Consider the following 25,241-nt stretch of genomic DNA (forward strand, 5'->3'; position numbering starts at 1 on the left):
TTGGGGGTTCAATGGGCATCCCCAAGCTTAGGCTCTTGCCACTCCTTGTTCCATAATCCATCAAATCTTTATCCAAAACTTGAAAACTTCACAACACAAAACTTAAAGTAGAAAATCTCGTGAGCTCCGTTAGCGAAAGAAAACAAAAGACCACTTCAAGGTACTGTAATGAACTCATTATTTATTTATATGGGTGTTATACCTACTGTATTCCAACTTCTCTATGGTTTATAAACTATTTTACTAGCCATAGATTCATCAAAATAAGCAAACAACACACGAAAAACAGAATCTGTCAAAAACAGAACAGTCTGTAGTAATCTGTAGCTAGCGCAAGATCTAGAACCCCAAAAATTCTAAAATAAATTGCTGGACGTGAGGAATTCATCTATTAATCATCTTCCAAAAGAATTAACTAAATAGAACTTTCCAAATAAAAATGACAGCAGTTCTTGTGAGCGCTAAAGTTTCTGTTTTTTACAGCAAGTTCAACAAGACTTTCCCCAAGTCTTCCCAACGGTTCTACTTGGCACAAACACTAATTAAACACAAAAAACACAACCAAAACATAGGATAGATAATTTATTTATTACTAAACAGGAGCAAAAAGCAAGAAATAAAAATAAAATTGGGTTGCCTCCCAACTAGCGCTATCGTTTAACGCCCCTAGCTAGGCATAACAAGCAAGAATAGATCTAGGTATTGCCATCTTTGGTAGGCAATCCATAAGTGGCTCTCATAATAGATTCATAAGATAATTTAATTTTCTTTCTAGGAAAGTGTTCCATGCCTTTCCTTAATGGAAATTGGAATCTAATATTTCCTTCCTTCATATCAATAATTGCACCAATTGTTCTAAGGAAAGGTCTACCAAGAATAATAGGACATGAAGGATTGCAATCTATGTCAAGAACAATAAAATCTACGGGTACATAATTCCTATTTGCAACAATAATAACATCATCAATTCTTCCCATAGGTTTCTTAATAGTGGTATCCGCAAGGTGCAAGTTTAGAGAGCAATCATCAAAATCACGGAAACCTAACAAATCACACAAAGTCTTTGGAATCGTGGAAACACTAGCACCCAAATCACATAAAGCATAGAATTCATGATCTTTAATTTCAATTTTAATAGTTGGTTCCCACTCATCATAAAGTTTTCTAGGGATAGAAACTTCCAATTCAAATTTTTCTTCATAAGATTACATCAAGGCATCAACGATATGTTTAGTAAACACTTTATTTTGACTATAAGCGTGAGGAGAATTTACCAAGGATTGCAACAAGGAAATACAATCAATCAAAGAGCAATTTTCATAGTTAAATTCCTTGAAATCCATAATAGTGGGTTTAGCAATGTCTAGGGTTTTAATTTCTTCAATCCCACTTTTATCAAATTTAGCATCAAGATCAAAAGATTCAGAATTCTTGGAACGCCTTCTAGGTAAAGGTGGATCATATTCAGTCCCATCATTATCAAGATTCATATTGAAAAATGAAGATTTAATAGGGGACACGTCAATAACTTTTAGATCTTCATCATTATTTTCATAGGAACTAGAAGAACACGCTTTTGTAAAGGCATCTCTCTTAGCACGCATCCTAGCGGTTCTTTCTTTGCACTCATAAATGGAAATTCTCATGGCTTTGAGAGACTCATTGATATCATGATTAGGTGGAATAGATCTAAGTTTCAAAGAATCAACATTAAGAGCAATTCTATCAATGTTCCTAGCCAAATCATCAATCTTAAGCAATTTTTCTTCAATCATATCATTAAAATTCTTTTGTAATGTAATAAATTATTTAATATTAGATTCAAAATCAGAGGGCATCTTATTATAATTTCCATAAAAATTCTTGTAGGAATTACCATAATTATTAGAGGGATTACTAGGATAAGGCCCAGGGTTGAAATTTCCTCTATACGCGTTATTACCAAAATTGTTCCTACCAACAAAATTCACATCCATAGATTCATTATTATTCTCAATCAAAGTAGACAAGGGCATATCATTAGGATCAGAAGAAACACTCTTATTAGCAAGTAATTTCATAAGTTCGTCCATCTTTCCACTCAAAACATTAATTTCTTCTATCGCATGCACCTTTTTATTAGTAGATCTTTCAGTATGCCATTGAGAATAATTAACCATAATATTATCTAGGAGTTTATTAGCTTCTCCTAAAGTTATTTCCATAAAAGTGCCTCCCGCGGCCGAATCTAAAAGATTTCTAGAAGCAAAATTCAACCCGGCATAAATTTTTTGTATAATCATCCATAAATTTAAACCATGAGTAGGGCAATTACGTATCATTAATTTCATTCTCTCCCAAGCTTGTGCAACATGTTCACGATCAAGTTGCTTAAAGTTCATAATATCGTTTCTAAGAGAGATAATCTTCGCAGGAGGAAAATAATTAGAGATAAAAGCATCTTTGGACTTGTTCCATGAATCAATACTATTTTTAGGCAAAGACGAAAACCAAGCTTTAGCATGATCTCTAAGCGAAAAAGGAAATAGCTTCAATTTAACAATATCATTATCCACATCTTTCTTCTTTTGCATGTCACACAAAACAACGAAGCTATTTAGATAGGTAGCGGCATCTTCACTAGGAAGGCCGGAAAACGGATCTTTCATAACAAGATTCAGCAAAGCATCATTAATTTCACAAGATTCAGCATCGGTAAGAGGGGCAATCGGAGTGCTAATAAAATCATTGTTGTTGGTATTGGTGAAGTCACACAATTTAGTATTATCTTGAGCCATCGTGACAAGCAAGCAAACTAACACACAAGCAAACAAAAAGCAAGCGGACAAAAGGAGGCAAATAGAGGGAGGATAGAGAGAGAGAGAGAGAGAGAGGGCAAATAAAATGGCAAGGGTGAAGTGGGGGAGAGGAAAATGAGAGGCAAATGGCAAATAATGTAATGCGGGAGATAAGGGTATGTGATGGGTACTTGGTATGTTGACTTTTGCGTAGACCTCCCCAGCAACGGTGCCAGAAATCCTTCTTGCTACCTCTTTTAGCACTGCGTTAGTTTTCCCTGAAGAGGAAGGGATGATGCAGCAAAGTAGCGTAAGTATTTCCCTCAGTTTTTGAGAATCAAGGTATCAATCCAGTAGGAGGCTACGCGCGAGTCCCTCGCACCTGCACAAAACAAATAAATCCTCGCAACCAACGCAAATAGGGGTTGTCAATCCCTATAGGGCCACTTACAAGAGTGAGATATGATAGATATGATAAGATAATAATTTTGGTATTTTTATGATAAAGATGCAAAGTAAAATAAAAGCAAAGTCAATAGAAAATTAAATAACTAAGTAGTAGGAGATTGATATGATAAAGATAGACCCGGGGGCCATAGGTTTCACTAGTGGCTTCTCTCAAGAGCATAAGTATTCTACAGTGGGTGAACAAATTACTATTGAGCAATTGACAGAATTGAGCATAGTTATGAGAATATCTAGGTATGATCATGCATATAGGCATCATGTCCGAGACAAGTAGACCGACTCCTGCCTGCATCTACTACTATTACTTCACTCATCGACTGCTATCCAGCATGCATCTAGAGTATTAAGTTAAAAACAGAGTAACACCTTAAGCAAGATGACATGATGTAGATGGATAGACTCATGCAATATGAAGAAAACCCCATCTTGTTATCCTCGATGGCAACAATACAATACGTGCCTTGCTGCCCTTACTGTCACCGGGAAAGGACACCGCAAGATTGAACCCAAAGCTAAGCACTTCTCCCATTGCAAGAAAGATCAATCTAGTAGGCCAAACCAAACTGATAATTCGAAGAGACTTGCAAAGATAACCAATCATACGTAAAAGAATTCAGAGAAGATTCAAATATTATTCATAGATAGACTTGATCATAAACCCACAATTCATCAGTCTCAACAAACACACTGCAAAAAGAAGATTACATCGAATAGATCTCCACAAGAGAGGGGGAGAACATTGTATTGAGATCCAAAAAGAGAGAAGAAGCCATCTAGCTACTAACTATGGACCCGTAGGTCTGAGGTAAACTACTCACACTTGATCGGAGGGGCTATGGTGTTGATGTAGAAGCCCTCCGTGATCGATGCCCCCTCCGACGGAGCTCCGGAACAGGCCCCAAGATGGGATCTCGTGGATACAGAAAGTTACGACGGTGGAATTAGGGTTTTGGCTCCGTTTCTGATCGTTTGGGGGTACATGGGTATATATAGGAGGAAGAAGTATGTCGGTGGAGCAACAGGGGGCCCACGAGGGTGGAGGGCGCGCCTGGGGGGGGTAGGCGCCCCCTACATTGTGGCCTCCTGTTACGTGTCTTGACGTAGGGTCCAAGTCTCCTGAGTTGTATTCGATGAGAAAATCATGTTCCCGAAGGTTTCATTCCGTTTGGACTCCGTTTGATATTCCTTTTCTTCCAAACCCTAAAACAGGCAAAAAACAACAATTCTGGGCTGGGCCTCCGATTAATAGGTTAGTCCCAAAAATAATATAAAAGTGGATAATAAAGCCCAATAATGTCCAAAACAGTAGATAATATAGCATGGAGCAATCAAAAATTATAGATACGTTGGAGACGTATCACTCTACGTTCACATACAACGGGTGCAAGCCAGTTTTGCACATGCAAAATACTCGGGTTAAACTTGATGAGCCTAGCATATGCAGATATGGCCTCGGAACACTGAGACCGAAAGGTCGAGCATGAATCATATAGTAGATATGATCAACATAGTGATGTTCACCATTGAAAACTACTCCATCTCACGTGATGATCGGACATGGTTTAGTTGATATGGATCACGTGATCACTTAGATGATTAGAGGGATGTCTATCTAAGTGGGAGTTCTTAAGTAATATGATTAAATTGAACTTTAATTTATCATGAACTTAGTCTAGATAGTATTTGTATATCTATGTTGTAGATCAATTGCTCGCGTATAGCTTCCCCGTTTTATTTATGATATGTTACTAGAGAAAACTAAGTTGAAAGTTGATAGTAGCAATGATGCGGACTAGGTCCATGATCTGAGGATTATCGTCATTGCTGCACAGAAGAATTATGTCCTCAAACAGTCTGATCTCTGTGCATCAATGTCATCCCTGGATCGGTAATGCTAACACACACAGTACTTGAGGATTTATAACAGAGTAGCAATCACACACTTATTACATCGAATGTCTCAGAAGAGAACTAAAACAATAAATATGGCTTAAGGCCATCTAAATCGATAATAGCGGAAGGCTTGGAAGATAAAATGAGTCCATCAACTCCAACGACATCACTGAGTGAAAGAAAACAACCTATAGCTCCTTACTCATCGTCTAAAAAGTCTGCAACATGAACTTTGCAGCCCGAAACAGGTCATCACATGGAATATGCTGGGAAAGTAACACAAGATAATAATGAACAGAACAGTTGCTATCACTATATGCATATTTGGCTGGTGGAGGCTGTATGGTTAATAAGTTTTTGCGAAAAGCAAATTTTTCCGTACAACAAAGGAATACATTTTATTTAACTATCATGGTAGTTGTTAAACATTGAGAAGGTTCCTCCAACTCAATCCCAATTAAACATCATCATTAAACCCAATCAAGTTATGTTAATAGTGATGAGATCAATCATGATAATCCAAGAACTAGATACTCAAGATGTCCATAACCGGGGACACGACTAACCATGATTAGTTTATACACTCTGGAGAGGTTTGCACACTTTTACCCACAAGAATTGAATACATCCATGGTTGGAGATTCGAGACACAGTCTTTCTGAAGCATTAACTCTCTACTCGATCTAGGTAGACTATACCACCTACAACCCAATACATCTGCTAGTCTACCTCTTCATGAGCTTCACGCAACATACTCAACTATGCTAGAGCCCATAATAGCTTGTGGCTGCACACGGAAGTTTCTAGCATGAATAATCTTATGATCCATTTGAGCCTAGGTGGCGGGTCGTGGGATTATCACACGGGTCCTCCGGGATATCCTAGGACAACACTGGGTACTCCAGGTGTCCACAAGCAATCCACCCAGATGTGTATTCAAGTTGCCACCTTAAGTTGAACCATTAATTAACAAACTCACATCTGTCATGAATACTCTCAAACCCAATCCACATCTACAAGCATAGCATAGCAATATAAGCAACGTAGAAGTAACTCCCAGGGTTTGAAAAATAAACAGGTGAATAGATACTACCTCAACTACTTTCCAAAACCCACAATTTAATCAGATCCTAATCATGCAAGTGTTTGAGGATTGATCTAATGCAATAAAGCTGGGTAGTAAAGAGGTATGATCAAAGTTTTACTTGCCTTGCTGATGATCCGCAAAACATAGAGACTCGTAGTAGCACGCTTCGCACTACGGGTACTCTATCGCAACCAAACAAGCATACAATAAGCACTCAACTAGAAGCATGGGTAAAAGTAAAATAAGAAGATCTAACCAGAAAGTTCAACTTAAGAACTCCGGTTTGCAAAAAGAATCAAATCGAACAAAGCAACGAAACACAAACTGTGAAAGAAACAAGATCCGATTACTAAACTGAACTAAAGTCAATTTTTACTGTTTCAAAATCTTGTTTAAGTTGGTTAAACCGAAAGAGGGATTCAAGACGAAGATCTGGGTGCTTGAATCGCCTGATTCCGACCAACGAGCGAAAAGATAAACTAACACGAAAATCGGATCAGAAATCGCGATAGAAAATAATCGCGAAAAATCCAAAAAAATGAAAAACCGATGAACAGGCTAACGAACGAACGTTCGCTGTTTGTGACTAACGAGTGAAAACCGTTCGTTAAAATGAACATACAGACGAACGTCCGCTATTTAACCGAACCGAAAAAACCTGATCTAAACCGAATAAAAAAACCAAAACTAGGGTTTTCGAAATAAAACCAAACGGTTTTAAAAAAATTGGCGGCTACCTCGAAATCCGCCGGGTCGGCGAGGCGGCGGCGGGACGGTAGCGGCGCTACTCCGGCGGGTCGGCGAGGCGGTGGCGGGAGGCGGGCGGCGGCGTGCGGCGGCGGGTGCTGGCGGCGGCGGGAGCGGGGCTAGGGTTTGGGGAGACTTGGGCTGGGGTGGCTCGGCTCCTCGGGCTTTAAAGGACGGCTGGGCGGAGTCCCGGTCGGTTACGGCCCAGAGTCGGTTTCCTTTTCTTTTTAAATATTCCGACGTGCAGAAAAAGAAAGAAAAGAAATACTAAACGGACTCCAAAAATCCTGAAATAAATTTTCCCCGTCCTCAAAAATATGTCACACAATGGGAACATTTATTTGGGCCTCTAATCCAATTTTGAAGAACGCATATTTTTCCTAATTCAAATAAAATAGCAATAAAAACTCCGAATAAAATCTTATTTGATTTTAATATTAAATCTTCAATATTTCTTTATTTTGGGAAAGTCATTTTATCCCCTCTCTTTTATTTTTATAAAAGAAATATTTGAAGAGAAAAATAATTAAAATCAAACGATCCTCTTTTCAAAATTTGAGAAAACTCAAATATGAAAATAACGAAATCCCCAACTCTGTCCGTGGGTCCTTGAGTTGCGTAGAATTTCTAGGATCAAACCTAAATGCATTAAAATATGATATGCAATGATGATCTAATGCATAACATTCCAAATTGTAAATTTGGGATGTTACTAGTGAAGGAAATATGCCCTAGAGGCAATAATAAAGTTATTATTTATTTCCTTATATCATGATAAAGATTTATTATTCATGCTAGAATTGTATTAACCGGAAACATAATACATGTGTGAATACATAGACAAACAAAGTGTCACTAGTATGCCTCTACTTGACTAGCTCGTTAATCAAAGATGGTTATGTTTCCTAACCATGGACAAAGAGTTGTCATTTGATTAAACGGGATCACATCATTAGTTGAATGATCTGATTGACATGATGTTGGGGAACGTAGCAATAATTCAAAATTTTCCTACGTGTCACCAAGATCAATCTATGGAGTCATCTAGCAACGAGGGAGGAGTGGATCTACATACCCTTGTAGATCGCTAAGCGGGAGCGTTCAAGAGAACGGGGTTGATGGAGTCGTACTCGTCGTGATCCAAATCACCGATGATCCTATTGCCGAACGGACGGCACCTCCGCGTTCAACACACGTACGGCCCGGTGACGTCTCCCATGCCTTGATCCAGCAAGGAGAGAGGGAGAGGTTGAGGAAGACTCCATCCAGCAGCAGCACAACGGCGTGGTGGTGATGGAGGAGCATGGCAATCCTGCAGGGCTTCGCCAAGCACCGCGAGATATGAGGAGAAAGAGAGGGAGGGCTGCACCAACAGGCAGAGATCAGATCGCGTGTGTTGGGCAGCCCCTAGGCCTCATATATATAGGGGAAGGGGAGGAGGGTGTGCCCCCTCTAGGGTTCCCACCCCTAGAGGGGCGGCAGCCCCAAACCCATCTATGGGTGGCGGCCACAAGGGGGGAGGAGAGGGAGGCGCAGGGAGTATGGGCCTTAGGGCCCATCTTCCCTTAGGGTTTGCCCCCTCTCCCCTTCTAGGCGCATGGGCCTTAGTGGGAGGCACCCCAGCCCACCTAGGGGCTGGTGCCTTCTCACACTTGGCCCATGTATGCCTCTGGGGCCCATGCCCCCCCCGGTGGACCCCCGGACCCCTCCGGTGGTCCCGGTACATTACCGATAAACCCCGAAACTTTTCCGGTGACCAAAACAGGACTTCCCATATATAAATCTTTACCTCCGGACCATTCCGGAACTCCTCGTGACATCCGGGATCTCATTCGGGACTCCGAACAACATTCGGTAACCACATACAAACTTCCTTTATAACCCTAGCGTCATCGAACCTTAAGTGTGTAGACCCTACGGGTTCGGGAGACATGCAGACATGACCGAGACGTTCTCCGGTCAATAACCAACAGCGGGATCTGGATACCCATGTTGGCTCCCACATGTTCCACGATGATCTCATCGGATGAACCATGATGTCAAGGACTTAATCAATCCCGTATACAATTCCCTTTGTCTATCAGTACGATACTTGCCTGAGATTCGATCGTCAGTATCCCGATACCTTGTTCAATCTCGTTACTGGCAAGTCTCTTTACTCGTTCTGTAACACATCACCCCGTGATCAACTCCTTGATCACGTTGTGCACATTATGATGACGTCCTACCGAGTGGGCCCAGAGATACCTCTCCGTCACACGGAGTGACAAATCCCAGTCTCGATTCGTGCTAACCCAACAGACACTTTCGGAGATACCCGTAGTGTACCTTTATAGCCACCCAGTTACGTTGTGACGTTTGGCACACCCAAAGCACTCCTACGGTATCCGGGAGTTGCACAATCTCATGGTCTAAGGAAATGATACTTGACATTAGAAAAGCTTTAGCATACGAACTACACGATCTAGTGCTATGCTTAGGATTGGGTCTTGTCCATCACATCATTCTCCTAATGATGTGATCCCGTTATCAATGACATCCAATGTCCATGGTCAGGAAACCGTAACCATCTAGTGATCAACGAGCTAGTCAACTAGAGGCTTACTAGGGACATGGTGTTGTCTATGTATCCACACATGTATCTGAGTTTCCTATCAATACAATTCTAGCATGGATAATAAACGATTATCATGAACACGGAAATATAATAATAATCAATTTATTATTGCCTCTAGGGCATATTTCCAACAGTCTCCCATTTGCACTAGAGTCAATAATCTAGTTCACATCGCCATGTGATTAACACTCACAGGTCACATCGCCATGTGACCAACATCCAAAGAGTTTACTAGAGTCAATAATCTAGTTCACATCACTATGTGATAAACGCTCAATGAGTTCTGGGTTTGATCATGTTGCTTGTGAGAGAGGTTTTAGTCAACGGGTCTGAACCTTTCAGATCCGTGTGTGCTTTACAAATCTCTAAGTCATCTCCTAGATGCAGCTACCACGTTCTATTTGGAGCTATTCCAAATAACTGTTCTACCTGGAGCTATTCTAAATTGTTGCTCCATTATACGTATCCGGTATCTCTACTCAGAGCTATCCGGATAGGTGTTAAGCTTGCATCGACGTAACCCTTTACGACGAACTCTTTTACCACCTCCACAATCGAGAAAAAATCCTTAGTCCACTAGTTACTAAGGATAACTTTGACCGCCGTCCTGTGATCCATTCTTGGATCACTCTTGTACCCCTTGACTGACTCATGGCAAGGCACACTTCAGGTGCGGTACACAGCATAGCATACTGTAGAGCCTACGTCTTAAGCATAGGGGACGACCTTCGTCCTTTCTCTCTATTTTGCCGTGGTCGAGCTTTAAGTCTTAACTTCATACCTTACAACTCAGGCAAGAACTCCTTCTTTGACTGAACCATCTTGAACACCTTCAAGATCATGTCAAGGTATGTGCTCATTTGAAAGTACCATTAAGCGTTCTGATCTATCCTTATAGATCTTGATGCTCAATGTTCAAGTAGCTTAATCCAGGCTTTCCATTGAAAAACACTTTCCAAATAACCCTATATGCTTTCCAGAAATTCTACGTCATTTCTGATCAATAATATGTTAACAACATATATTCATCAGAAATTCTATAGTGCTCCCACTCACTTTTTGGAAAATACAAGTTTCTCATAAACTTTGTATAAACCCAAAATCTTTGATCATCTCATCAAAGCATACATTCCAACTCTAAGATGCTTACTCCACTCCTCAGAAGGATTGCTGGAGCTTTGCATACTTATTAGCATCTTTCAGGATTGACAAAACCTTCCGGTTGTATCACATACAACCTTTCCTCAAGAAAATCGTCGAGGAAACAATGTTTTGACATCCTATCTGCAAGATTTCATAAATAATGCAGTAATCGCTAATATAATTCCAACAGACTCTCAGCATCGCTACGAGTGAGAAAGTCTCATCGTAGTCAACTCCTTGAACTTGTCGGAAAACATCTTAACGACAAGTCGAGCTTTCTTAATGGTGACATTTACCATCATTGTCCGTCTTCCTTTTAAAATCCATCTGCACTCAATAGCCTTACGACCATCGAGCTGTTCTGCCAAAGTCTACACTTTTTTTATACATGGATCCTCTCTCGGATTTTATGGCCTCGAGCCATTTATCAGAATCCGGGCCCACCATCGCTTCTCCATAGCTCATAGGTTCATTGTTGTCTAGCAACATGACTTCCAAGACAGGATTACGTACCACTCTGAAGTAGTACGCATCCTTGTCATCCCACGAGGTTTGGTAGTGACTTGATCTGAAGTTTCATGATCACTATCATAAGCTTCCACTTCAATTGGTGTAGGTGCCACATGAACAACTCCCTGTGCGCTGCCACACACTAGTTGAAGAGACGGTTCAATAACCTCATCAAGTCTCCACCATCCTCCCACTCAATTCTTTCGAGAGAAACTTTTCCTCGTGAAAGTACCCGATTCTAGAAACAATCCCTTATTGATTTCGGATCTGAGACAGGAGGTATACCCAACTGTTTTGGGTGTCCTATGAAGATGCATTTATCCGCTTTGGGTTCGAGCTTATCAGCCTGAAACTTTTTCACATAAGCGTCGCAGCCCCAAACTTTTAAGAAATGACAGCTTAGGTTTCTCTAAACCATAGTTCATACGGTGTCATCTCATCGGAATTACGTGGTGTCCTATTTAATGTGAATGTGGTTGTCTCTAATGCCTAACCCATAAACTATCGTGGTAATTCGATAAGAGACATCATGGTATGCATCATATCCAATAGGGTGCAGTTATGATGTTCGGACACACCATCACACTATGGTGTTCCAGGCTGTATTAGTTGTGAAACAATTTCCACAATGTCTTAATTCTGTGCCAAACTCGTAATTCAGATATTCATCTCTATGATCATATCATAGATATTTTATCCTCTTGTCACGACGATCTTTCAACTTCACCCTGAAATTACTTGAACCTTTCAATAATTCAGACTCGTGATTTATCAAGTAAATGTACTCAACATCTACTCAAATCATCTGTGAAGTAAGAACATAACGATATCCACTACACGCCTCAGCACTCATTGGACTGCACACATCAAAATGTATTTCTTCCAACCAGTTGCTTTCTAGTTCCATTTTACTGAAACCGAGGCTTTCAGTCATCTTGCCCATGTGGTATGATTTGCATGTCTCAAGTGATTCAAAATCAAGTGAGTCTAAACGGTACATTTGCATGGAGTTTCTTCATGCATATACACCAATAGACATGGTTCGCATATCTCAAACTTTTCAAAAATGAGTGAGCCCAAAGATCCATCAACATGGAGCTTCTTCATCCGTTTTATACCGATATGACTTACGTGGCAGTGCCACAAGTAGGTGGTACTATCATTACTATCTTTTGGCATGCACATGTGTATCACTACGATCGAGATTCAATAAACCATTCATTTTAGGTGTAAGACCATTTGAAGGTATTATTCAAATAAATAGAGTAACCATTATTCTCTTTAAGTGAATAACCGTATTGCGATAGACATAATCCAATCATGTCTATGCTCAACGCAAACACCAAATAACAATTATTTAGGTTTTAATACCAATCTCGATGGTAGAGGGAGCATGCGATGCTTGATCATATCAACCCTGGAAACACTTCCAACACATATCGTCAGCTCACCTTTAGCTAGTCTCCGTTTATTCCGTAGCTTTTATTTTGAGTTACTAACACTTAGCAACCGAACCGGTATCTAATACCCTGGTGCTACTAGGAGTACTAGTAAAGTACACATCAACACAATGTATATCCAATATACTTCTATCGACCTTGCCAGCCTTCTAATCTACCAAGTATCTAGGGTAATTCTGCTCTAGTGGCTGTTCCCCTTATTACAGAAGCACTTAGTCTCGGGTTTGGGTTCAACCTTGGGTTTCTTCACTAGAGCAGCAGCTGAATTGCCGTTTCATGAAGTATCCCTTCTTGCCCTTGCCCTTCTTGAAACTAGTGGTTTCACCAACCATCAACAATTGATGCTCCTTCTTGATTTCTACTTTTGTGGTGTCAAACATCACGAATATCTCAAGGATCATCATATATGTCCCTGATATATTATAGTTCATCACGAAGCTCTAGTAGCTTGGTGGTAATGACTTCGGAGAAACATCACTATCTTATCTGGAAGATCAACTCCCACTTGATTCAAATGATTGTTGTACTCAGACAATCTGAGCACAAGCTCAACAATTGAGCTTTTCTCCCTTAGTTTGCAGGCTAAGAAAATCGTCGGAGGTCTTATACCTCTTGACGTGGGCACGTGCCTGAAATCCCAATTTCAGTCCTTGGAACATCTCATATGTTCTGCGATGTTTCAAAAACGTCTTTGGTGCCTCAATTCTAAACCATTTAGCATTACGCACTGAACTATCATGTAGTCATCAAAACGTGTATGTCAGATGTTCACAACATCCACAGACGACGTTCGAGGTTCAACACATTGAGCGGTGCATTAAGGACATAAGCCTTCTATGAAGCAATGAGGACAATCCTCAGTTTACGGACCTAGTCCGCATAATTGCTACTATCAACTTTCAACTAAATTTTTCTCTAGGAACATATCTAAATAGTAGAACTAAAGCGCGAGCTACGACATAATTTGCAAAATCCTTTTGACTATGTTCAGGATAATTAAGTTCATCTTATGAACTCCCACTCAGATAGACATCCCTCTAGTCATCTAAGTGATTACATGATCCGAGTCAACTAGGCCGTGTCCGATCATCACGTGAGACGGACTAGTCAACATCGGTGAACATCTTCATGTTGATCATATCTACCATACAACTCATGCTCGACCTTTCGGTCTTCTGTGTTCCGAGGCCATGTCTGTACACATGCTAGGCTCGTCAAGTCAACCTAAGTGTTTTGCGTGTGTAAATCTGTCTTACACCCGTTGTATGTGAACGTTAGAATCTATCACACCCGATCATCACGTGGTGCTTCGAAACAACGAACTGTCGCAACGGTGCACAGTTAGGGGGAACACTTTCTTGAAATTATTATGAGGGATCATCTTATTTACTACCGTCGTTCTAAGTAAACAAGATGCAAAAACATGATAAACATCACATGCAATCAAATAATAGTGACATGATATGGCCAATATCATATAGCTCCTTTGATCTCCATCTTGGGGCTCCATGATCATCTTGTCACCGGCATGACACCATGATCTCCATCATCATGATCTCCATCATCGTGTCTTCATGAAGTTGTCTCGTCAACTATTACTTCTACTACTACAGCTAACGGTTAGCAATAAAGTAAAGTAATTACATGACGTTTATGTTGACACGCAGGTCATAAATAAATTAAGACAACTCCTATGGCTCCTGCCGGTTGTCATACTCATCGACATGCAAGTCGTGATTCCTATTACAAGAACATGATCAATCTCATACATCACATATATCATTCATCACATCCTTTTGGCCATATCACATCACATAGCATACCCTGCAAAAACAAGTTAGACGTCCTCTAATTGTTGTTTGCATGTTTTACGTGGCTGCTATGGGTTTCTAGCAAGAACGTTTCTTACCTACGCAAAGACCACAGCGTGATATGCCAATTGCTATTTACCCTTCATAAGGACCCTTTTCATCGAATCCGATCCGAGTAAAGTGGGAGAGACAGACACCCGCTAGCCACCTTATGCAACTAGTGCATGTCAGTCGGTGGAACCAGTCTCACGTAAGAGTACGTGTAAGGTCGGTCTGGGCCGCTTCATCCCACGATGCCGCCGAATCAAGATAAGACTAGTAACGGCAAGCATATTGAACAAAATCAACGCCCACAACTACTTTGTGTTCTACTCGTGCATAGAAACTACGCATAAACCTGGCTCATGATGCCACTGTTGGGGAACGTAGCAATAATTCAAAATTTTCCTACGTGTCACCAAGATCAATCTATGGAGTCATCTAGCAACGAGGGAGGAGTGGATGTACATACCCTTGTAGATCGCTAAGCGGAAGCGTTCAAGAGAACGGGGTTGATGGAGTTGTACTCGCCATGATCCAAATCACCGATGATCCTAGTGCCGAACGGACGGCACCTCCGCGTTCAACACACGTACGGCCCGGTGACATCTCCCATGCCTTGATCCAGCAAGGAGAGAGGGAGAGGTTGAGGAAGACTCCATCCAGCAGCAGCACAACAGCGTGGTGGTGATGGAGGAGCGTGGCAATCCTGCAGGGCTTTGCCAAGCACCGCGAGATATGAGGAGAAAGAGAGGGAGGGCTGCACCAACAGGCAGAGATCAGATCGCGTGTGTTGGGCAGCCCCTAGGCCTCATATATATAGGGGAAGGGGAGGAGGGTGCGCCCCCTCTAGGGTTCCCACCCCTAGAGGGGCGGCAGCCCCAAACCCATCTATGGGTGGCGGCCACAAGGGGGGAGGAGAGGGAGGCGCAGGGAGTATGGGCCTTAGGGCCCATCTGCCCTTAGGGTTTGCCCCCTCTCCCCTTCTAGGCGCATGGGACTTAGTGGGAGGCGCCCCAGCCCACCTAGGGGCTGGTGCCTTCTCACACTTGGCCCATGTATGCCTCTGGGGCCCATGGCCCTCCAGGTGGACCCCCGGACCCCTCCGGTGGTCCTGGTACATTACCGATAAACCCCGAAACTTTTCCGGTGACCAAAACAGGACTTCCCATATATAAATCTTTACCTCCGGACCATTCCGGAACTCCTCGTGACGTCCGGGATCTCATCCGGGACTCCAAACAACATTCGGTAACCACATACAAACTTCCTTTATAACCCTAGCGTCATCGAACCTTAAGTGTGTAGACCCTACGGGTTCGGGAGACATGCAGACATGACCGAGACGTTCTCCGGTCAATAACCAATAGCAGGATCTGGATACCCATGTTGGCTCCCACATGTTCCATGATGATCTCATTGGATGAACCATGATGTCAAGGACTTAATCAATCCCGTATACAATTCCCTTTGTCTATCGGTACGATACTTGGCCGAGATTCGATCGTTAGTATCCCGATACCTTGTTCAATCTCGTTACCGGCAAGTCTCTTTACTCGTTCCGTAACACATCATCCCATGATCAACTCCTTGATCACATTGTGCACATTATGATGACGTCCTACCGAGTGGGCCCAAATATACCTCTCTGTCACACGGAGTGACAAATCCCAGTCTCGATTCGTGCCAACCCAACAGACACTTTCGGAGATACCCGTAGTGTACCTTTATAGCCACCCAGTTACGTTGTGACGTTTGGCACACCCAAAGCACTCCTACGGTATCCGGGAGTTGCACAATCTCATGGTCTAAGGAAATCATACTTGACATTAGAAAAGCTTTAGCCTACGAACTACACGATCTAGTGCTATGCTTAGGATTGGGTCTTGTCCATCACATCATTCTCCTAATGATGTGATCCCGTTATCAATGACATCCAATGTCCATGGTCAGGAAACCGTAACCATCTATTGATCAACGAGCTAGTCAACTAGAGGCTTACTAGGGACATGGTGTTGTCTATGTATCCACACATGTATCTGAGTTTCCTATCAATACAATTCTAGCATGGATAATAAACGATTATCATGAACAAGGAAATATAATAATAATCAATTTATTATTGCCTCTAGGGCATATTTCCAACACATGACCCATTCCATTAGCTTAGCACCAGATCATTTAGTATGTTGCTATTGCTTTCTTCATGTCTTATACATGTTCCTATGACTATGAGATTATGTAACTCCCGTGTGCCGGAGGAACACTTTGTGTGCTACCAAACGTCACAACGTAACTGGGTGATTATAAAGGTGCTCTACAGGTGTCTCCAAAGGTACATGTTGGGTTGATGTATTTCGAGATTAGGATTTGTCACTCCGATCGTTGGAGAGGTATCTCTGGGCCCTCTCGGTAATGCACATCACTTAATCCTTGCAAGCAATGCAACTAATGAGTTACTTGCGAGATGATGTATTACGGAACGAGTAAAGAGACTTGCCGGTAATGATATTGAACTAGGTATTGGATACCGACGATCGAATCTCGGGCAAGTAACATACCGATGACAAAGGGAACAATGTATGTTGTTATGCGGTCTGACCGATAAAGATCTTCGTAGAATATGTAGGAGCCAATATGGGCATCCAGGTCCCGCTATTGGTTATTGACCGGAGACGTGTCTCGGTCATGTCTACATTGTTCTCGAACCATAGGGTCCGCACGCTTAAGGTTTCGATGACAGTTATATTATGAGTTTATGAGTTTTGATGTACCGAAGGAGTTCGGAGTCCCAGATGAGATCGGGGACATGACGAGGAGTCTCGAAATGGTCGAGACGTAAAGATCGATATATTGGACGACTATATTTGGACATCGAAAATGTTCTGAGTGATTCGGGTATTTTTCGGAGTACCGGAGAGTTACGGGAATTCGCCGGGAGAAGTATTGGGCCTTATTGGGCCATACGGGAAAGAGAGAGGGGCTGCCTAGTGCAGGCCGCGCGCCCCCCAAGGCCTAGTCCGAATTGGACTAGGGGGAGGCGCTGCGCCCCTTCCTTGTTTCCTACTCCTACTACATGGAAGGACTCCTAGTTGGACTAGGAAATGGGAAATCCTACTCCCGGTGGGAGTAGGACTCCCCTAGGGCGCGCCATAGAGAGGGCCGGCCCTCCCCTCCTCCACTCCTTTATATACAGGGGCAGGGGGCACCCCATAGACACACAAGTTGATCTTCGTGATCGTTCCTTAGCCGTGTGCGGTGCCCCCCTCCACCATATTCCACCTCGGTCATATTGTTGCAGTGCTTAGGCGAAGCCCTGCGACTGTAGAACATCAAGATCGTCACCACGCCGTCGTGCTGATGGAACTCCTCCCCGACGCTTTGCTGGATCGGAGCCCGGGGATCATCATCGAGCTGAATGTGTGCCAAGAACTCGGAGGTGCCGGAGTAATGGTGCTTGGATCGGTCGGATCGGGAAGACGTACGACTACTTCCTCTACGTTGTGTCAACGCTTCCGCTTCGGTCTACGAGGGTACGTAGACAACACTCTCCCCTCTCATTGCTATGCATCACCATGATCTTGCGTGTGCGTAGGATTTTTTTTTGAAATTACTACGTTACCCAACAACTAGCATATAAGATGTTCCAAGAGCTGAAATTGGTATTTCAGACGCATGCCCGAGTCGAGAGGTATGAGATCTCTGACAAGTACTTTGCCTACAAGATGGAGGAGAATAGCTCAACCAGTGAGCATGTGCACAGAACGTCCGAGTACTACAAGCGCTTGAATGAAGTGGGAGTTAATCTTCGAGATAAGATAGTGATTGACAGAGTTCTCTAGTCACTATCACCAAGTTACTTGAACTTCGTGATGAACTATAATATGCAAGGGATGACGAAAACGATTCCTGAGCTCTTCATGATGCTGAAATCGACGAAGGTAGAAATCAAGAAAAGCATCAAATATTGATGCTTGACAAGACCACTAATTTCAAGTAAAAGGGCAAGGGAAAGAAAGGGAACTTCAAGAAGAATGACAAGCAAGTTGCCACTCCCATGAAGAAGCCCAAAGCTAGACCCATGCCTGAAACTGAGTGCTTCTACTGCAAAGGAAATGGTCACTTGAACCGGAACTACCCCAAATACTTGACGGATAAGAAGTATGGCAAAGTGAACAAAAGTATATATGATATACATGTTATTGATGTGTACTTTACTAGTATTCATAGTATCCCCTGGGTATTTGATACTAGTTTAGTTGCTATGATTAGTAGCTTGAAATAGGAGTTATAAAATGAACAGAGACTAGTTGAGGGCAAGGTGACGATGTGTGCTGGAAGTGATTCCAAGGTTGATAAGATCACCATCGCACACTCCCTTTACCTTCGGGATTAGTGTTGAACCTAAAATAAATGTTATTTGGTGTTTGCATTGAGCATAATATGATTGGATCATGTTTATTGCAATACGGTTATTCATTTAAGTCAAAGAATAATTGTTATTCTGTTTACAAGAATAAAACCTTTTGTGGTCATACACCCAAGGTGAATGGTCTATTGAATCTCGATCGTAGTAATACACATATTCATAATATTGATGCCAAAAGATGCAAAGTTGATAATGATAGTGCAACATACTAGTGGCACTGCCGTTTAGGTCATATTGGTGTAAAGTGCATGAAGAAACTCCATGCGTATGGACTTTTGGAATCACTAGATTATGAATCATTTGATGCTTGAGAACCATGCCTCATGGGCAAGATGACTAAGACTCCGTACTCTGGAACAATGGAGCGAACCACTGACTTATTGGAAATAATACATACTGATGTATGCGATCTGATGAGTGTTGAGGCTCGTGGCGGGTATTGTTATTTTCGCACCTTCATAGATGATTTAAGCAGATATGGGTATATCTACTTAAAACACAAGTCTGAAACATTTGAAAAGTTCAAATAAATTCAGAGTGAAGTTAAGAATCATTATAACAAAATATAAAGTTTCTACGATCTGATCGCAGAGGCAAATATTTGAGTTACGAGTTTGGCCTTCATTTAAAAACAATGAGGAATAAGTTTCACAACTCATGCCACCTGTAACACCATGGAGTAATGGTGTGTCCTAATGTCGTAACCGTACTTTATTAGATATGGTGTGATCTATGATGTCTCTTACCGATTTACCACTGTCATTTTGGGGTTATGCATTAGAGACAGCTGCATTCACGTTAAATAGGGCACCGTCTAAAAATCAATTGAGACGACAATGTAGGAACCGTGGTTTAGCAAGAAACCTAAGCTGTCATTTCTTAAAGTTTGGGGTTGTGATGCTTATGTGAAAAAGTTTCAACCTAATAAGCTCAAATCCAAATCGGATAAATGCCTCTTCATAGGATACCTAAAGGAAACTGTTGGGTACGCCTTCTATCACAGATTCGAAGGCAAGTTATCTGCTACTAAGAATGGATCCTTTCTAGAGAAGGAGTTTCTCTCGAAAGAAGTGAGTGGGAGGAAACTAGAGCTTGATGAGGTAGTTGTACCTTGTCCCGAATTGGAAAATGGTTCATCACAGAAATCAGCTCCAGTGATGCCTACACCAATTAGTGAGGAAGTTATTGATGTTGATCATGAAACTTCTAAGATAGGTCTATGTGACGTTTTCCAACAGTGGCATCTCAGATAGGTCTGTGCGTAGATGATATGCACGAGTAGAACACAAAGAGTTGTGGGCGGTGATAGTCATACTTCTTACCACCAACGTCCTATTTTGATTCGTGGTATTGTGGGATGAAGCGGCCCGGACCAACCTTACATGTCCACGCACTTGAGACCGGATCCACCGATTGACATACAACTAGTTTTGCATAATGGTGGCTGGCGGGTGTCTATTTCTCCTAATTTAGTTGAATTGAATTTGACTATGGCCAGTCCTTGAAGAAGGTTAAAACAACAAACTTGATGAATCAGCATTGTGGTTTTTTGCGTAGGTAAGAACGGTCGTTGCTAGAAGCCCGTAGCAGCCACATAAAACTTGCAACAACAAAGTAGAGGACGTCTAACTTGTTTTTGCAGAGCATGTTGTGATGTGATATGGTCAAGATATGATGTGATATATGTTGATGTATGAGATGATTATGTTTTGTAATATCGACAACTGGTAGGAGCCTTAGGGTTGTCTCTTTATTGTATGAAGTGCAAGCGCCATGTAATTGCTTTACTTTATCGCTATGAGTTAGCAATAATTGCAGAAGCAATAGTTGGCGAGACGACCCTGGTGCAGCGATAGGAGATCAAGGTGTCGAGCCACACTACAAGAAATATGTCAACTTGTGACCTTCTGTCAGTGACCCTCAAAGAATTGGTCATAAATTTATGACCATTTTAGACCAATTGGTCAAAAGTTGTTCAGGGGGCTCCAAACCCTAAACCATTGCGACCATTTTGGTCAGAAAGGTCGTAATTTCCTTACACGAAATGGTCACAAAGCAAACAGTGCTAGTCCGCTGCCTTATTTCTAGTTGTTAATGACCAATATAGATGGTCATAGCCTTGTAGATTGTGGTGGGTTGTGATGACTAGGCGCCATCTCATCAGTTTTGCCTATGTGTCATGTCCATGTGGCAGTTTTTGCCCTAGGTTGTGAAGCAACCTATATTTCTATCATTCCCAAAATTCCCAAAAAAATCTCATAAATTCTTTGGGGCATATCTTCATCAAATATGTAAAAATCCTTCCTTGCCTAGTTCAAAACTAATTCAACAATATTCATTTTCCTATTCTGTTCACAACAACACTTTATGAAGGAAGTGCTATTTATATATTATTGATTGCCCTCGGAATTTTTGGGCACTCTTTCCTATCCAAATCTTTACCGCATGACAAAATTCAGCTCCATTTTCCTAGCAAATCTTCCTTGGCAAATTTCCAAAGTTTTTGTCCACCTAGAAGCATTGTGAAGGAAGTACCTTTTTTATATCTCTAAATGACATGAAATTTATACAGTTCCTTCATATGCCCAAATTATCACCCTCCTCCAAATTGCAGCTCAGTCAAATCATCTATGTGAGCCCAGGTTCAATTTATATTTTATGGCCAAATTGGCACGTTGCAAAGCAAGTGTTATATAGACCCCTCCTATTACCCTCAAAGTTTGCGGGCACTCTTCCATACCCAAATCATTGCCACATGATATTATTCAGCTCAATTTTTCTAGTAAATCTTTCTCGGGAAATTTCCAAAGTTTCTACCTCGAGAGAAGCTTTGTGAAGTAAATACTAGCTAGGCTTACCCAAATGATCTGAAAATTTACCAACGCATGACCATACCTAAGTAACTTACCTACACCAATTTTGAGCTCATTTAATTCATCCAATCTCTCTCACTAGTTTTCCTAAGTTTCTGCCCATAGAAGAGCATTGTGAAGGAAGTACTACTTTGGCATGTCCAAATGGTATCAATTTTCTACAATGCTTTCCTATGCCCAAATAACCATCCTCCACAAAATTTCAGCTCATTCCATTCATTATTTTGAGCCCAGCTTCAACATTCATATTTTTGTCCAGCGTGGTACTTTGCAAAGCAAGTACCACCTAGGATCCTCCTTTTGAGCTAAAAATTTGTGAAGACATTCTCCTTAGTAGGTGATCATCCTCAGCCAAAACTCACGCCCATTGGCCATGTGCATTTCCTGTACCACTAATCAAACACTTGGCTTCTAATTCATGTTTGAGCATCGATCGGTCTCCTCGTGAGAATCTTATGTTGTAATTTTCTTCCTAGCACCAACCTGGGGAGTGCCCAACCCACTAGACATGCCTAGGCCGCCCAGAACACATGGCAACATTATGGTCATGCGGTGACCACGCGACGGGCATGCGAGTTTACACGCTCTAGAGTTGGGGCCCTGGGCCACCGCCCAAACCTCGACGTATCGCCACCAAACCATGTATTTATGATTAAATAGGTCCTTATGTAACTAGAAATGATTTTTGGAAAAAATAAATAGCAAACTATGAGGCAGCTGCAGTTCAAATTTGACCCGCTTCCAACTGAATCGGCAGAAATTTGTCTTTTTCACGATAGGTGGATCAAAATTTTTTACACCCAACCATTTTGTCAATTGTGCATTAAATATGGCCTAGTATTTTATAAAAATGATATGGTCCAATTTTGCAACAATTATTTGGTAGTTCCTTCACAAAAAAACCTCCTTTCGGGCACTCGAAAAATGGAAATGGTTTTTTCGTCCAAAGAAAATGAAAACTTCCTTAGGCAACATTGTTTGCCATTCCAATATGCACCCTGGTGCACAATATGAGATCATCTGAACAAACTATGCCTTAAGTGTGGCCATAAGATTGATCATTTGGCTTGAAAGCCATTGATCTCCACACGTGATAGCTCGTTTCTGAGAACACTTTTTTAAAATAATTGCCATATTACAAGTTTGTTATTTTTCCAGGGAACTTGGCCACATATAATGACACAATGCGAAGGTTTCCCAATTTTTTGATATTTTTTTGAATTTTTTATGCCCGTTTCAAAATGCGGTCAAAACAACGGGAATGACCGTTCCAAGCTAGTGGTTGAATCTTGGATTGTTTTGGTGTTTCTCTGATTAAATAGGTACTTATGTACCTAGAAATGATTTTTGTAAAAAATAAATAGCAAACTATAATGCAACCGCAGTTCAAATTTGACCCGCTTCGTGCTGAATCGGCGGAAATTTGTCTTTTTCACGAGAGGTGGATCAAAACTTTGTACACCCAACCATTTTGTCAATTGTGCATTAAATATGGCCTAGTATTTTAGAAAAATGATTTGGTCCAATTTTGCAATAATTATCTGGGAGTTTCTTCACAAAAAAACCCTCCTTTTAGGCACTCAAAAAATGGAAAATGGGTTTTTCGTCCAAAGAAAATGAAAACTTCCTTAGGCAACATTGTTTGTCATTCCAATATGCACCCTTGTGCACAATATGAGATCATTTGAACAAACTATGCCATGAATGTGGCCATAAGATTGATCATTTGGCTTGAAAGCCACTGATCTCCACACGTGATAGCATGTTCCTGAGAACACTTTTTTAAAATAATTGCTGTATTACAAGTTTGTTATTTTTCCTGGGAACTTGGCCACATATAATGACACAATGCGAAGGTTTCCCAATTTTTTGAATTTTTTTGAGTTTTTTATGCCCGTTTCAAAATGCGGTCAAAACGGCGGGAATGATCGTTCCTAGCTAGTGGTTGAATCTTGGAATTTTTTTGGTGTTTCTATGATAAAATAGATACTTATGTACCTAGAAATTATTTTTATAAAAAATAAAGAGCAAACTAGAAGGCAGCTACAGTTCAAATTTGACCCGCTTCCAGCTGAATCGGCGAAAATTTGTCTTTTTCACGAGAGGTGGATCAAAACTTTTTACACCCAACCATTTGGTCAATTGTGCATTAAATATGGCCTAGTATTTTATAAAAATAATTTGGTCCAATTTTGCAACAATTATTTGGGAGGTCCTTCACAAAAAAACCTCCTTTTGGGCACTCGAAAAATGGAAAATGGTTTTTTCGTCCAAAGAAAATGAAAAGTTCCTTAGGCAACATTGTTTGCCATTCCAATATGCACCCTTGTGCACAATATGAGATCATTTAAGCAAACTATGCCATGAATGTGGCCATAAGATTGATCATTTGGCTTGAAAGCCATTGATCTCCACACGTGATAGCTCGTTTCTGAGAACACTTTTTTAAAATAATTGTCGTATTACAATTTTGTTATTTTTCCTGGGAACTTGGCCACATATAATGACACAATGCAAAGGTTTCCCAATTTTTTGATTTTTTTTGAATTTTTTATGCCCGTTTCAAAATGCGGTCAAAACGGTGGGAATGACCGTTCCTAGCTAGTGGTTGAATCTTGGAATTTTTTTGGTGTTTCTCTGATAAAATAGATACTTATGTACCTAGAAATGATTTTTGGAAAAAATAAAGAGCAAACTAGAAAGCAGCTACAGTTCAAATTTGATGTGCTCCACACGTGCTATGATTGTGAATTATAAAATTGATGTGCTCCAAATTTGCAACAAATATTTGCTAGATTTTTTATAAAAATATCATTTTGGACACTCGAAAAATGATTCTCTTACAAAAAACTCATATCTTAGAACACTTTTTTTAATGATATTAACAATATTCAAAGTTTGTTATTTTTACTGAAAAGTAGTTCACATTTGGTGACACAATGCGAAGGTTTTCTATTTCCATATTTTTATAAATTTCTTACATAGTCAAATAACAGACATGATTCAAAATCTTATTTTCAATGGATTATGACCAATTTAAATGGTCTTAACATCATCAAAGGGGATACTCTGTTCTGATTGGTCTAAAATCAGCTCACGCGGATCATGGCTTAAGCACCGTCGGATGCGCCCGGATCCAACGGTAGCCCACACCCCCCTCGTCGATCTCACCCCCTCCCGAATCACCCCATATCCCTCTCATCCTCGTCTACCCACGAAACCCTAGCCCCCTTCTCCCAATCATCGCCGCCGCCCAGATCCAATCCAAGTCAGAGCCCCCGGCCTCCATCTCCATTCCTGCGTGCGTCGGCCACCTCCCTCCGGCGGAGCTCGACCCCCAAGCACCGCTGCTCCACCCTCTCCCGCGCCCCTCGATCCCAGATCCCC

The sequence above is a fragment of the Triticum dicoccoides genome, chromosome 1A (assembly GCF_002162155.2).
Source record: "Triticum dicoccoides isolate Atlit2015 ecotype Zavitan chromosome 1A, WEW_v2.0, whole genome shotgun sequence".
In the NCBI taxonomy this organism is placed as follows: Eukaryota; Viridiplantae; Streptophyta; class Magnoliopsida; order Poales; family Poaceae; genus Triticum; species Triticum dicoccoides.